We start from the raw sequence: 15,553 nt of genomic DNA, 5'->3' as shown, positions 1-15,553 counted from the left end.
GGACCCCACGTTCGGTCCTGGGAGGGCATGAGCCCCAGACTCACAGGTGGGTGTGTGCTAAGCCTGCTCTGCCCTGCAGCAGCATCGCCCAGAACCTCCTGGCTGCCCGAGTCTCTTATCTCTGCCCCTGGTGACAGCTCTTATCTGTCCCTCACTCCTGTGCTCAGCGTGATGTTGGGAAGATAGTGGGTACCCAGGCTCTGGCAAATCTCCCGTTCTCCCCCTCCCCCACCCTCAGGCCCGTCACAGGCCCATGGCTTCCTGGGGGAGGGGGAAAGACTGTTTTGGATAAACCGTTTGGGTTTTAAAAGCGATGAGGTGACCTGGGAGGGAAGATAGAAGGAGAGATTGACTGGAAAAGCTCTCTATCTTTAAAAATGGAATCAGACACTACTAAAAAGCACCAGGGAGAGGAAAATGAACAGAAATGGCCAAACTCACAAAAAAGATGCTCGGCCACCATCACAATGAAAGAAAGTCCAATCAAAATAAGACAATATTCAGATGGCACCAAATTTTCTTGTACGATTACACCCACGGCCAGAGTGAGGCGGAGGGGAGGTTGACCACGGATCGGCTGATGAAAGAGTAAGTTGGTCCAGCCTTTGGGGCAGAATCGATCCAAATCAGAATATTCAAGTCTTCTGACCCTGAGGCTAGACTCCAGGGAGCTGGCCTTTTATGTGTACTTACAAAAATGTGGCAATAACCAGGTATGAGATGTTCACTGCAGTTTGCTTGTAACAGCAGAGACAAATGAAACCAGAAGCAGTGTAAACAGCCATCAAAAATGGAATCGAATCGATTAATGATGCCATAGCCAGAGAATGAACGCAGAACCCCTGTATGGGATGAGACAGAACAGTCTCCAAGACACAGAAAGCATGAAAAGGAAGTCGAAGCTGGAGATGGGGGATATTTATGGAAATAAAAACATGAGAAAGTAAAAAGCTAAATAATATCACAGCTGAGTGTTAGGGACATGAGAGAATGTATTCTTATCGCTTGATAAGTTGTTATTTATTGATACAGGCTGCCAAACCCTTAGTCTAATGTTTAGGATCATAAAAAGAATTTTGAGTTTGTGAGCCAAAAAAAAAAAAAAGTCGAAGAACAGTGTAAATGGTAAAACGTGTAGGTAAACTGGAATAGTATGTATTTGTATATATTTGCAGACACACAATCACATAATGGGCTTCCCTGGTGGCTCAGCAGTAAAGAATCTGCCTGCCAATGCAGGATACGAAGGTTCAGTCCCTGGGTCGGGAAGATCCCCTGGAGAAGGAAATGGCAACACACTCTAGTATTCTTGCCTGGAAAATTCCATGGATGGAGGAGCCTGGTGGGCTACAGTCCATGGGGTTGCAAAGAGTCAGACACGACTTAGCAATTAAACAGCAATAACCACGTACCCATTCTGGCATGGACATAAAAATTTTTCAAGATGCATACCCTTGCCTTTTGGGAGAAGCATTGAGGACTCAGAGGAAGGTAAACTTCTACCTCTGGATTTTATGTCTTTCTACACCATCAGAATGTTCTTTATGGTATGCATATATTGCTTTTATTTTAAAAATAAAATTAAAAAATGCACTTTGAGCATATAATGTCAGTATATATTATAAAAAAGACACCAGGGACTCATTGGATCCAGGGTTTGTTTGCTGATATCAGTGATGCGTAGTGAGATTTAAACTTTAATAAAAGTTGATTTCGGCATAAACCACGAGTTCCTTTGCTTCAGCCAGGAAGCCCTAGGCCCTACCTGGGGCCCCAAGGAAGAGCAGTGGGTGTGAGTCTGCCCCTCCCCTGAGACCAGCAGAGGGGAGCTGGCTCTGGGTCCCGCCTCGGCCCCCGCTGTGGGGAGGGCGGGCACCCTCATTCCGCATCTGAGGTCGGCCTTGCTGCGCGGTATAGCCCCTCTCCCTGAGCTGTCTCTGCCTGGGAGAACTATTTCTGGCTTGTAGGCAACATTATTTAAAGTAACAGTGCCGCCCACTGCCTTTCCTACCAGGGAAACCCGCTTCGCTCCACCCAGACTGCCTCCTCGGTGGGTGGAAGAGGCAGCTGGCCAGCATCTCGATTTGCAAATCCGGAATGGCGGGCGGCATCACAGCATCGGAGCATCTAAGATAATGACCCTGACAGCCCCTCATCCCCCACAGGGCTCCCTTCTGGGCCCCAGGATGCCCACAGCTCTATCTGCCCCACCCACCTGCCGCTGCCGGCCTGGCAGGGGACTGGAGGAACCCATTCCTATCCAGGTCCCTTCCAGGGGCAGGGGGATGGCTGAAATGCTTTGTGCAGGAGGGTGCACACGTAATTGCCCATGATGGAGGCTGGCGCTGGAGGGGGCGCTAGGGCTTCTGATGTTGAGAAAACTAGGCCTGACATCCACTTCTGCACTTTTTAGGGGTTTGACCTGGGCAAGTGATGGAAATGTACAAACCTCAGTTTTCCCATCTGTAAAATGGGCACAATAATGGTTATTGCATACATGTATACATGTATGGCTGAGTCCCTTCGAAGTTCATTTGAAACTATCACAACACTGTTAATTGGCTATACCTCAATACAAAATAAAAAGCTTAAAAAATGGCCCTCTTTTAAAAAAATTGAAATATAGCTACTGTACAATATTATAGAAGTTACAGGTGTACAATATAGTGATTCAGTTTCTAAAGGTTTGGGGGAGAATGGGTACATGTGTCTGTATGGCTGAGTCCCTTCACTGTTCCCCTGAAACTATCGCAACATTGTTAATCGACTATATCCCAATACAAAATAAAAAGTAAAAAAAAAATAAAGTTTATACTCCATTTATAGTTATTATAAAATCTTGGCTGTATCCCCTGTATTGTACAGTATATCCTTATAGCTTGTTTTAAAGATTTATATTTTTTCTTCTCTCTTTCTTTTTTTTTAAAAATATGGAACGCTTCACGAATTTGCGTATCATCCTTGCGCAGGGGCCATGCTAATCTTCTCTGTATCGTTCCAATTTTAGTATATGTGCTGCCGAAGCGAGCACAGATTTATATTTTTTGATGTGAAACTTTTTAAAGTCTTTATTGAATGTGTTACAATACTGCTTCTGATTTCTGTTTTGGTTTTTTGGCCGTGGGGTATGTGGGATCTTAGCAGTCTGACCAGGGGTTGAACCTGCATCCCCATGCATTGAAAGGTGAAGCCTTAACCACTGGACCGCCAGGGAAGCCCCACTTTGTAGTTTATTTCTTACCTAATGGTTTGTGCCTTTTAATCCTCTACCCCATGCTGCCCCTCTCCACCTTCCTCTCCCACTGGTAACTGGTCTCTAGAGCTGTGAGCCTATTTCTTCTTTTATTATATTCACTCTTTTTAAGATTTAATATATAAGTAATATCACATAGTATGTATCTTTCTTTGACTTATCTCACTCAGCATAATGCCCTCCACGTCCATCCATGTTGCTGCCAATGGCAAACCTGTCACTCCTTTTCACGGCTGAGTAGTATCCCACTGCCCGTATATACCACATCTTCTTTACCCACTCACCTGTTGATGGACACTTCAGTGGCTTTGATAACGGCTATCTCTAATGTAAGCCCTGGACTCACGTGCCTGGCACATGTCAGGGGCCGCCCCTATGCCTGTCACACGAGGGTGCAAAAGGATGCATCACTGGCGGGGGGAGGAAAGCACTGGGGTGAGGTGGAGAGGGTCAGAGGGGAGGACGGACAGGGTGCGGAAGGACCCTGCTCCCTACCTGAATGAGGACACAGTGAGAGAGCCATGCCAAGCCTCAGGGGAGCACGGGTTCCCTGGAAGATTTGTTGGCTTCCCCGTGGACGTGAACCCCAACTGTCTCAGCCACCCACAGAGGGTCTGCCATGCCCGTTGGTTCCTCACTCTTTAAAAAAAATTTTTTTTTAAATTTTTATTATTTATTTATGTGGCTGTGTTGGGTCTTGGGAGTTAGTTGCATCATGAGGGATCTAGTTCCCCGACCAGGAATCAAACCCTGGGCCCCTGCATTGGGAGCTCAGAGTCTCAGCCACTGGAGCAGCAGGGAAATCCCTTCTCATCCTCCTACTGGTAGAAGGGCTTTGTCTCGGTCCTCAGCTTCTGGCAGACCCTGTCCCCTTGCCCCCCTTCTTCAAGGACACTGGGGACAGCAAAGGGATGACTCCTCCCTTTCCAAAGGCTGCCCCCCCAGCCCCTGGGCCCCAGGAAGCTTTCTTCACCAGCCCGACCTCCCAGCCCCGTGGTCACCTGTTTGTACCCTCCTCCTGGCTCATCTGTCACCTCGCTCTCCATCCAATGAGGAACAGCTGCAGGGGCGTGGGGACGCCTGGATTTACCTGTCTCTAGGTCCCCTGCAAAGGACCACTTATTTATTAATTTATGATAGGAAACATATTCCTGGGGTTTAAAATTCAAAGAATAAAAGAAAAAGACACAGGACACCTCTCTCCCATCCCTGTCCCCAGCTGCAAGGTTATTCTCAGCTCCTAACACACACACACACACAGGAAACCACTGTTAGTTTTTTGAGTATCTTTTCAGAATTATCAGGCAAATGCAAGTAAATTCCTCATAAGGTGAGGAATCTCCTGGATGGGAGAAGGTTGGTTTCCTCCCAGTTAAAAGGAGCAGGTGGTGCAGAGAGGGCCTTGGGGGCAGGGGTGGAATGAAAGAGAGACACACAGAACCCACCCGGTCTGCTTTGCCCCGTCGCAGAGCGTCCTGATTTAACCCGAGGGACCCCGGTCACGAAGCTCTCTCTCCAAGATGAAAGGCTGGGCTCGGGGTGGAGGGCACATGGCCACAACCCAGAGAGGAGCCGGGATGGACAACTGGATTTTTAGAGACACAGGACGGACAGTGGAGAAAATAACAGTCTAAAATACACAGTGTCTTCTCCAGCACATGGGGAAATACACAATGCCCTTTTTGGTTCGAGTCCTTGACTGTCACAGTTGATATTTAAAATGATTCTTACTCACATTAAATAAGATATTTCAATTCCACAAAGCTGTCAGGAGCTGATGCGGACACCAGAAATAATAGGCCTGCTCTCCTTGTGTTGTCCTCGTTAATAAATCAGATGCCGGAGAGGCACGCATGGTGCTCACGGGGGGTGGGGGGGGGAGGGTACGTGTGCACACGCACACGCGTGTGTACACACACACACTGTCACACATACCCACATGCAGTCACATTCATGCACACATGTACATGTTGTGTATACACATACACACATGTACAACCCACACGCATCCATATACACACGTGCATATGCATCACATAAATGTACTCATGTACACCCAGATGGTAAAGAACCTGCCTGCAATGTAGAGGACCCAGGTTCAATCCCTGGGTTTTGGGTGGGATCCACCTGCAGGGTGGATGCAGGTGGGGCCACAGTGGATGGAAGGGGGAGGAGGCCCTGCCTCTGACCACAGAACATGGGGGATAAAGGGATGCCAGGTCCAAGATGCCAGTCTCTGCATCCCTCTTTTCTGGCCTCAACTGGACCCCGCACAGGCGGACGGGGTGGCCACGGCTCAGGTGAGCGGAGGGGCAGGGGGCCCAGGGCTCGCTTGCATGCACAGGAGCCTGCAGCGTCCAGGAACAGCGGGCATCGGGCTCATAGAGGCCTGCCCCCGGAGCACAGAGCTTCCCCTTGCCCAGTTCTACCAAACTCCCAGCAGTGTCTAATGAAAACAAGCCATTTATCACCTCTCCACACGCTGCTCTCCAGCTCATGGGGAACCCCTCTGCCTTCAGCTAGGAAGTTGCCTCCAGGAAGCCTTCCTGAATCTCCTCTGGGCTGCCACAGGGTTCTGCCTGCTGGACCTGCATGTATCACACTTAGTTTAACGAGCCGTGACTTGTATGTGAGTCCCCGAAGCAGCCGTGCTCCCCAAGTGTCATGCTTGAACAGCACATGTTCAGTGAACACTCCCCGCGTGAGTGAATGAAACGGCCAGCGCGTGAGGCCAAATCGTGCCCCCAAAGACAGTCACGTCCCGTGTTGGGGGGCGAAGGGAGGGAGGTGAGGGTGGGTGGCCACAGCGCAGAAGGGCTGAATGTAAGATTTCACAAATGACCATCCCGGCTGAGGACAAAAGGCAGGGTGTGGGCTCATTAGTTCTGTTTCCTCATCTGTGAGATGACTCCGACTCTAATCAGAGTCTGATAATGAGTCTGACGGCAGTCCCGAAAATGATAGACTGGATGAATCCCGCTTTGGCCTCAGATTTTCACTATAATCCTAACTGCATCACTTGTTAAGCAAGGGACCTTAGATAAGAGGCTGAACCTTCTTAAGCCAGGGGCACTCCACCCGTATAACTGGCAACATAAGGGCAGTTGCTTTATAAAAAATGTGAGCAGGACTTCCCTGGTGGTCCAGTGGCTAAGACTCCATGCCCCCAGTGCAGGGGGCCCAGGTTCGATCCCTGGTCAGAGAACTAGATCCTGCATGCTGCAGTGAAGATCAAAGATCCTGAGTGCCACAGCTAAGACCCAGTGCAGGCACAGAAAGAAAGAAATGTTAAAAAAATAAAAGAAAATATGAGTGAAGGCAGTTCCATTCTCCGGCTTGTTTTGAAACCACGCATTTGTTGCGATGCCATAGATACATTAGGGGACGATCGGAACAGAACTTGAGCTTTGCATTTGTTGTGTGTGTTTTGTCTGCAAGAAACACTCGGTAAATCCACAAACCTGCCCGCACAATTCCTGTGGCATGCACACCTTGGGGGTCTCAGCTCACGGGTGAGCTCACCCGCCCACATCTGGTCGTACAATCCTCTTTCCATTGCAGACAACCCTCCTTGCACCCTTCATGATAACTCAACAGCTGCAACCCACCGACGCCCAGTTCCACGAGCGGATTTCAGGCCCTTTCGAAGGCCAAGTACCACATTTATTGTGGCCTTTGTGCATTTCTTACCCAGTGAATGTTCAGGGATGTGAGTAATCACCCTCATCACATTCCTCTTTTTTTCCCATGTGTCCCTAATGAAGTTCTGGGTGGGCTTCCCAGGTGTCTCAGGGGTAAAGAATCCATGCGCCAAGCAGGAGACAAGGGTTCGATCCCTGGGTCGGGAAGGTCCCCTGGAGAAGAAGATGGCAACCCACTCCAGTATTCTTGCCTGGGAAATCCCGGCTTGGTGAGCTACAGTCCACGGGGTCACAAAAGAGTCAGACACGACTTAGCGAATAAACAAGAACAATGAAGTTTTGAGTGTGGCTCCCTCTCCCCAGTTCCCCCACGAGCCCTGTGGTTTTTAACTGCACGATTTTGCAGCGTGGTGACTTCTGCCATCGTTTCTATCTCATGTTAGCAGAACGGGCTGCAAAGCTCTAACCTCGGTGTCTGACATTCGGTAAGCACTGGAGAAATGCGTCTTTCTGAGTTTGAATCGCCACTGATCATTTGACCCAGACTGGAGAGCCCACAAAGTTCCGGGCACTGTGTGAGGCTCTGGGAGTCAGCAGTGATAACGACGCCCGCAGTAACAGCAGAACCATAGTCTTCCCGGTGTTGGGGTCCCCCCAGCTCCTTACGCTTAGATGAAATGTTGCTCCTGCTGCCATATTAACAAGGCCCTATTCCCCAGCCCCATGACCAGTCCCTTTATTCCTTCTGCCACGGCCATCCCCTGGACATCTCAGGATCTCAGGGGAGAGACGAAACAAAGACTTGCTCTTCTTAGAGCAGAAGTGACTTTGTCGTGGCCCCTTTAATTGGCACAAGGGATGATGGGTAATTAACACTAAGGAGGGCGGGGCCAATGTGCATGGTAGAAAGGTTTGATCATTGGAAGCGGGAGCCTCCCGTGGGCGCAGAGTGTGGGGGATGCTCTGCCCGATCAGCCCACGCTTCCGGCATGGCTGTGTCCTGCTCCCAGGTCTCCACCAGGCTCCTGATTTCCCCAGGACAGATTTTTGGGGGATTAATGAATGGTGATGAGGCTGGAGGATGAACCACTGTCTTCCTGGGGTGCCTCCAGCTTGCTGGGCCAGGTCAGGAGGGGGGCGCTGGGCAGAGGTGTCCCTGGACGTCCCGCCGTGCCTGCGGTTGGCAGCTTGGGCAGGGTGGGGGTGCCTGGTGAGCTGCCCGCTCCCTTCCCGCCCAGACCAGGCTCAGGGTCAGGACGGATGCTCTTCCTGTCTCCCTGGGTGAGGCTTCAGATGGCCCTGTGTTTCTCTTCTCTGAGTCCCGAGGCTCAAGCATCCAAGCGGGGCAGGTGTCCACTCCCCGAGCCCTCCCCGAGCTCCCGGCTCTCTGAGTTATATCTCCTTTTGGGAGAGTCTTGGCCACACTGCCACTGAAGTCAGAAAACAGGCTCCAACAACTACTAGTATCCAGAGCTGGGCTTGGGGGACAAAAGCTCTCGGGGGTGGTGGGCACAGGTGAAGAAGCAGGGTTTTGGACTGTCTGTGTGTAATTACTTGCTGATTGTCCTTGGGCAGGTTGCCAAATCGCTCTGTGCCTCCATTTCCTCTGCTATAAAACAAGGGTAATAATAATAATTATCATAAGCAAGCCAGGCAGTTCTAAGCACTTTACATACAGAATAATGCATTTACTCCCCTTTAACTATCCTACGGGATCAGAATTCATTTTATCCAAATTCGGGAGGTGAAAAAGATGAGGAAACCAAGGCACAGAGAGGTTGAGCAACTTGCCCAAGGTCACACAGCCAGGAGGCCTTAGATTCCGTGCTCTTCACCACGACACCACGGTCCCTACCTGAAGGCACGGCGTGAGGATGACATGACATAATACCCATCGTGCTTAGTAGGACAGGGCCTGGCATGAGGCATGTGGCAAGCACATGCTGAGTTAGCCACCCCTGGGATGAATTATGTTACTGTTACTCACTCACTGTGTCCTGGGAGAACGGAGCTCTGCCCCCAGCCCCTCTAAAAGTCCCCTGACACCTGGCACAACGCTCCTGTCCCGCTTGCCAGCCCCAGGAGCAGCGTCTGAGCTTCAGCTGCCATGACATCCAGCGTCGGAGCTAGGACGGCGGCTGCCCTGAGCCCCAGGGCCCAGAGCCGAGCCCCCACCTCTCTGCCCTTCCCAACATCTGCTCAGACCCTGGGCAGCAGGCCCCAGAAAGCATCCCACCAGCCCTGATCATTCTCGCCTGGGTCCAGCAGGACTCACCTCCACCCTCTACTCCTCCTCTTTGGATGGGCAGCCGCTTGAAAGCTTTGCAGCCACTCCAGGCGGGATGTGGCAGCTACCCCCCGCCCCTGCTCCCTAAATCCGGCCTGGCCTCAGGACTTCACCCGCGGAACCTGGTGGAACATTCCAAAGCTAGGGTTCAAGAGCCTTGCAGCTTCCACGCTCGCCCTCCCGGACCACTGCCCCAGACCACCATGGCACGGAGGCTGGTCACCCACAGGGAGAGAGAGCAGCAGCCCAGCTGTCCCCGCCGTGACCCGCCAGCCCCGCTGACTGCCCGCTAAACGCAGCGTCACGGGAGCACGCAGGAGTGACCAGCCCAGAAACAGCAAGCCACCGCTAAGGTTCGGAGGCAGCTGACCAGGAGCTGTGGCCGTGGCCCGGCCGGGCGTGCACCTGAAGGCGGGGCCCTCTGTCTGTCTGTTCCCTGGAGGTCGAAAGTCAAGGAGCAGCTGCAGCGGCTGAGCTTCTGGATGAGGCCAACTGGGGCCTGACCTCCAGGGCCTGCGCCCGATCTCTTTTGGGGAGGCTGTCTTTCTTGGTTACTACTTCATGTTCTGCAGGCAGGAAGCTCCCACCTGCTCACGTTGAGCTGGGGAACTCTCCGGCATTTTCCAGCCCCCAGGGGCTGCTGGTTGGAGCTGTAAACCCTGCTTTAAGCCCCACCCCTCCTCCAATCCCACCCCCAGGAGGTAGGCTTTAAAAAAATATATTTCTTTATTCATTCGGCTGCGTTGGGTCTTCGTTGCAGCATGCAGGGTCTTGGGTGAGGCACACGACTCTCCAGTTGTGGGGCAGGGGCTCCAGAGTGCATGGGTTCCGTAGCTCTGGGACATGTGGGATCTTAGTTCCCCAGCCAGGGATGGAACCCACGTCTCCTGAATCGCAAGGCAGATTCTTCACCAGCGGACCACCAGGGAAGTCCCAGCACACTTGGGCAGCCAGCTGGGAGCCGGTCTCTTCCTTGGCCAGGATGGGAAGTTCAAAATCACAAAATCCCCCGGCACCGCCTCAGTCAGAAAGCAGAAAGTGGGTTGCAGCAGTGACTCCTTTTGCGGGGATGAAGACCCAGGGGAGGGGCCACCTGAATCTTCCCGCACTGAGAAATCCCATGACAGGTCTGAGGGGTCTCTGAGGGGTACGGGTGGGGAGAGGGGGAGTCAGGCACCAAGGCAGGCCCTAGGAAGCAGGGGTCATTACCAACTCCCCAGGCATCTGTCTAGCCCATTTGCCTGCCTGAGCACAGAACTGAGGCAAGATCTAATTAGTTTCTGTGTCCTGGCTGAGAGCCAAGGTGGGAGGGGGTGCCCCGGGGAAGATTTGGGGAGGGGGGAGTCAAGAAGGAGGCGCTCTCAGGGCAGCCTGGGGTCTCCAGCCCAGCTGTGTGGGGAGGAGGAATGAACATCTCATTTCCATGCATTGAAACAGCCCTGATGAAAAACATGTGCATCTGCTGGGAACTCCCTTCCCATCCCTCCCCGAGGACCTCGGGCACCACGTGACTGCTGCCCGATGCCCGTCTCCTGCACTGGTTACCAGGGATTCGGGCCAAATCCAAATACGTCAATTTCAGGTGATGGATGATCAAACCCGCCCTAATTTGCATGTTAAGTTTCCTAGTGGTAGAAATAAACAGCCTTGGTCGACCGAGAGGAGCTTTTCCCGGGAGCCTTTCATAAAGCAGCGGATGCTTCCTCTGTGCGATCGGTCTGCACTCTGGAGAGTCTGGGTGGACGTGGTCACCTGCCCCCAGGGCTGCCCGGATCGGAAAGTAGGAGAGGAGCGGGCCTGTAGGGAGGGTGTGGCTCCTGTGTGCACACCCGTGTGTTCTAGACTGTGCTGGGCTGGGGGGTCGCCGGTGGGTCCACGTCCTTTGCTCTGCCCCCGATTTGCAGCGAGACCCTAGATGCGCCTCTTTACTCTGGGGTCTCAGTTTCTCCATCTGTAAAATGGGAAGCCTGAAAACATCCTCCTCCGACCCCCAGTGAGAGTTAAACGCAGCCAGGAGGGCTCACGTATGCTCCTGGGTGTCGGGTCACACTGGGTGCCCACGCGTGGTCCGTGGATGGACCCCCCAGAGCTGCACCAGCCACACAAGTGTCAGTGGGGTGAGGACACCGGAGCGGCCCCTCCCCGCCTGCCCCCTCGGGGGAACCACGGCTTCAGGGAGGTGGTCTCCCTGCCCGCCCCCAAGGGCTCTCAGGGCTGGGAGCCTCGGAGCTACACGCTGAACCACGGGACACGCGAGGACTCAGTGGGTATCCAAGGGGAGAGAAAGGAGTGGGCGGAGCCTGTGACCTGGGGCCTGGCCACGACCCTCACCCCCAGCACAAGCTGTCTTCCCTATATCCTGAGATGCTCAACCTGACGAAGGAAAACCCCCCACTCTAACTGGATCGGGGAGTCCGCCTTCTCCCATACTTGAACCCCAGTGAAAGCCGAGCAGAGCTGCATGGAGACTCGGGGGGCTGGGCATCAATTCTAACCCTGACATCTCCAGGGCAAGTCACCTGCCTCTCAGGTCACGGTGGCCCAGGGCTAAGGCGGCAGGCTTGGCCCTGTGGCCAGGGAGCCATCCTGCGGTTGTGGCTCTCCTCAGGACCCGGGCGCACGTCCCTGGGCCCCCTCTGCCCCGAGCTCGAGTCCAGCAAGGCAACACCTACCATCCATCCCTGCTTCCTTGGCAGTGGGGGGCCCACCCCCCTCTCCAAGCCAGGACCCATCAGTGAGAGAGTGAGGAAACTGGTTGCTATGGAAACCGAAACAGCCAGTGTTTCAGAGACTCTCGCTTCTCCCCCCCCCCGCCCCTCCCCCCCGCCTTTCCCCTCACATTTTGAACTTACTCGTCTTAATTGGCATAATTATTGCAACGGCACCCTGAGGCCGGGGAGCCAGCTGTGCCCCTCGCTGCCCACCCCTGGCCCTGGCCCTGCGGGGTCTCTCTGCCTCCTGCCTGCCCTTTTCCCGGCTTCTCCTGTCACTCACCAGCAGACCCCGAGCCTGAGGCCGTGGCCAGTCCCCTGGGGTCCGGGAAGGCCCTGCCCTCAAGCTTGGGGAGGACTCCACCCCAGGGTGCAGGATGGACCAGGCTTTTGGGCCTCAGGACGGTATCAGGAGGCGTTCTGGGGCCCCTGTGGGGACCAGGTCAGGGCTGCTATGGATAACTGAGACCCCTCCCACCTATGGCCTCAACCTCCACCACAGCTTTAAAAAGCGACTGCCCGGCGGAGACCAGGGTACAGACAGTACTGATGCTTGTGGAGACGGCACCTCCCGGTCACAGGGCGGATGAGCTCGGGCCAGGCTCTCAGAGTCTCAGAGGCTCTGCCTGGGTCTGGGCAATGGATGTCACACCTGCCTGCTCATCCCACTCCGAGGACCAAATGCGGCATTGATGAAAGCAACTCTGTGCCACAGAACATACAGACAGCTGGGGGCGGGAGAGGCCCCCAAGAGGGGCCAGAGGTGAGGCCAGCCATCTCCGCCCTCCCCCTCCCATGCCAGGCCCAGCGGGAGAGTCTGGGTGCAGCGGTGCCTAGCTCTGCCTCACTGGTTCTCAAAGGCGGGCAGGGAGGTAGCCCCCACCAGGGTACCTCTGGCCAGATCTGGAGAAGTTCTTGGTTGTCACATTTAGGGGAGGCGACTCCCAGCACGAAGTGGGTCCAAACCCTATAACACACAGGGCAGCCCCTCACAACAAAGAATGACCCCTGCCCCAAACATTAAGAACGGCCAGGTCGAGAAACCCTACTCTCCTTACTGCCATCCACGGAGGGTCCCTCACACTCTGCTCCCACCCCGTTGCTAGGGCCCCCCCCCAGATGCACAGGTGGGATGAGCTGGGTACCTCCCGGCAGCCTCCCTCCCTATCAGGGCCCTCAGGGGCGGGAAGAGGGGCCTGGGGGCCAGGGATCAGGGGCCAGAGAGCACGCTTGGCTGGGGGGGTCTCGTCCTCCTCCTGGCCAGCCTCCCCCACCCCTCCTGGAGGATTCCGACATTTCTAAACTCGTTAACTTTTAATTACTACCTTCCCTCTGCCTGAGTACACTGGCTCCATGCCACGTACATCTCTATTAAAATTCAATTTATGCCCATCATAACTAATTCCTGCACTTCAGCTTCCTCACCAGCAGCCTTCAATGTTCAGACAAGATGTCCAAACTCACGGTCGAACTGGAGTAAATCTCCACAGAGGCTGCTAAGACACAGGCAGGGTCTGGTTTTGTTGAGGAAGAGGGGTTCAGACTTCCCAGGAGGGCGGGGATGAGGCCAGGGCAGAAAGGGTAAGGTGGGGAGAGAGGCGGGCGACCGGCTGCCACCCCTCAGTCCAGGCACCGAGCGCCCACTGGCCCCTAGGTTGGAATCAACATTTCCAAGGATCAGCAGGACGGGAGTGGGAGGTGGGGTTGGCGGGGGGCTGGCATTGCCTTTGGGCTGATCCTCTTTGCTGAGCTCTGGGCCCGGCAGAAAGAAGGTTCTAATTCTCCACCCGGTGAACCAATGAGCATCTCCTGATGTTCCTTCATCAGGCTTGGAGGGAGGAGACCTGGCTCACTTTAGTCCTGTGACTTTGAGCCTTGGGTGGGGAGCTGAACCAGGAAGACGCGTCCCTCGCGTGTGGAGACGGCGTCCCTTAGGAGCTGGAGATGTACAAGGACTGAGAACGGGAACCGAGGTGGGCATGGCCAGTGCGGGACAAAGCAGGAGGTGGACGGCCATCTGGAGTGTTCGTTATCAAGCGTTAGGAGTGTGCCTGGTGGTCCAGAGGCGAAGATTCTGCGCTCCCAAGGTAGGCGGCCCAGGTTTGATCCCTGGTGGGGGAACTAGAACCCACATTCATAACTACGAGGTCACATGCCTCAACTGAAAGATCCCACAGGCTGCATCGGGCGTCCCTAGTGGCACTGGTGAACTCGTCTGTCAGTGCAGAAAACCTCAGAGACGTGAGTTCCATCTCTGGGTTGGGAAGATCCCCTGGAGGAGGACACGGCAACCCACTGCACTATTCTTTCCTAGAGAATCCCGTGGACAGAGGAGCCTGGCAGGCTATGGTCCACTGGGTTGCAAAGAGTTGGACATGACTGAGGCTTCTTAGCACGCATGCACGCTGCGGCTAGAAGATTCCACCTGCTGCAATGAAGACTGTCGATCCTGAGTGCCGCAACTAAGACTTGGTGCAGCCAAATAAAAAAAAACAATTTAAAAAAGAGTTAATGTGTGTGAAGCACTTAGAGCAGGGCTGGGTCCACGCTATGCCCCACGTGTGAGCAATGACCGGTTCCTCCGTGGTGATTTAGGCCAGCTGGGGTTGTGCGCTGGCAGTACCCTCCCCTGGGGGAGGGCAGGCAGGGTGAGAGAGCTTGAAGTGGCGGTCGGGGGGGACACAGGCTCAGGGTCCCATAGATCTGGGTAAAAGCCGGCTCTCCAGGTCTGGCTGAGTGACCGTGGGCAAGTCGCTGGGCCTTTCTGAACGGTGATTCCTAGCTTCAGGGCAGAGATAATAATAACGGCACTGGCCTCCCAGAACTGCTGCCGGGAAGAGCCTGGCTGGGTTCCTGGCCCCCGCGTGGCGTGTGCCCTCTGGGAAGCCCGCCAGCCTCTGCCTCCCTGGCCTCTGCCGCCTGCCCTCGCGTCTACGGGGAGGCTGGTGGAGGGGACGGGGCCATCGCAGCTGGCCCTGGGGGCTCCCTTTCATCCTCTCCTCTGAAAGGTTTCAAAAGCTGCGGCTGCTCTGCAGGAGTCCCCTGCTGTGACTACAGCAGGGCCGTCACCGCGGGGGTCTCTGCCTTCTCCCCACCCCCGAGCCGGGCAGCTCCCCGCCCCCCACCACCACGAAGGATGTCGGGCTGGCGGCGGGGCTGAGGACCCTGCCAGGCCTGGCATCTGGCTGAGCCTCCCCCCAGCACCCACACCCAGCAGGGCCCAGCCTCAACTGGTCTCACGCCTTCAGCCTTGCACCCCAGAGGGCCTGAGGGGCCCCCAGCTTCTTGCTCCTGGGGCCAGAAGAACAGCACACAGTGATGATTGGGGCTGAAGGAGCCCCGTCAGGGACCCGTGTGCATCGGCGCAGAAAGGACAAGACGCTCAGGTGACAGGCCTCCTGGATCGGCCACTTGCTCCCTGGACGAGCCCAGCCACGTTCCGGAACTTCTGCGAGCTTCCGCAGAAGGAGGGTAAGAACACCTCCCAGTGCTGCTGTGAAATGATGTATATTAAGTTCTTGAAACCGAATGAGCCTGAATAAACAGTAGTTCTTCTTTGGATTCGTGTGCCTGACTACGCGTGGGAATCTGTGTGTGTGTGTGTGTGTGTGTGTGTGTGTGTGGTCTGCCTCGTTGATTTGTTTTTCCTATGTGACTTAAA

The 15,553-nt window shown here is 54.5% G+C and overlaps 1 protein-coding gene and 1 non-coding gene across 4 annotated transcripts in view; both read right to left on the bottom strand.

The window, feature by feature from the left end:
* The window catches only part of SDK2 (sidekick cell adhesion molecule 2), a 264,805-nt gene that overhangs the window by 117,367 nt on the left and 131,885 nt on the right, over positions 1-15,553 (bottom strand). The window lies entirely within an intron of this gene.
* LOC122695739 lies at positions 2,925-3,031 on the bottom strand. The gene has a single exon (XR_006341496.1). It is a non-coding gene; the product is annotated as a U6 spliceosomal RNA (small nuclear RNA).

This window comes from Cervus elaphus, chromosome 5, assembly GCF_910594005.1.
Source record: "Cervus elaphus chromosome 5, mCerEla1.1, whole genome shotgun sequence".
Lineage (NCBI taxonomy): Eukaryota > Metazoa > Chordata > Mammalia > Artiodactyla > Cervidae > Cervus > Cervus elaphus.
Note: the sequence above shows the minus strand (reverse complement) of the source record. Positions and strands in the feature narration are given on the sequence as shown.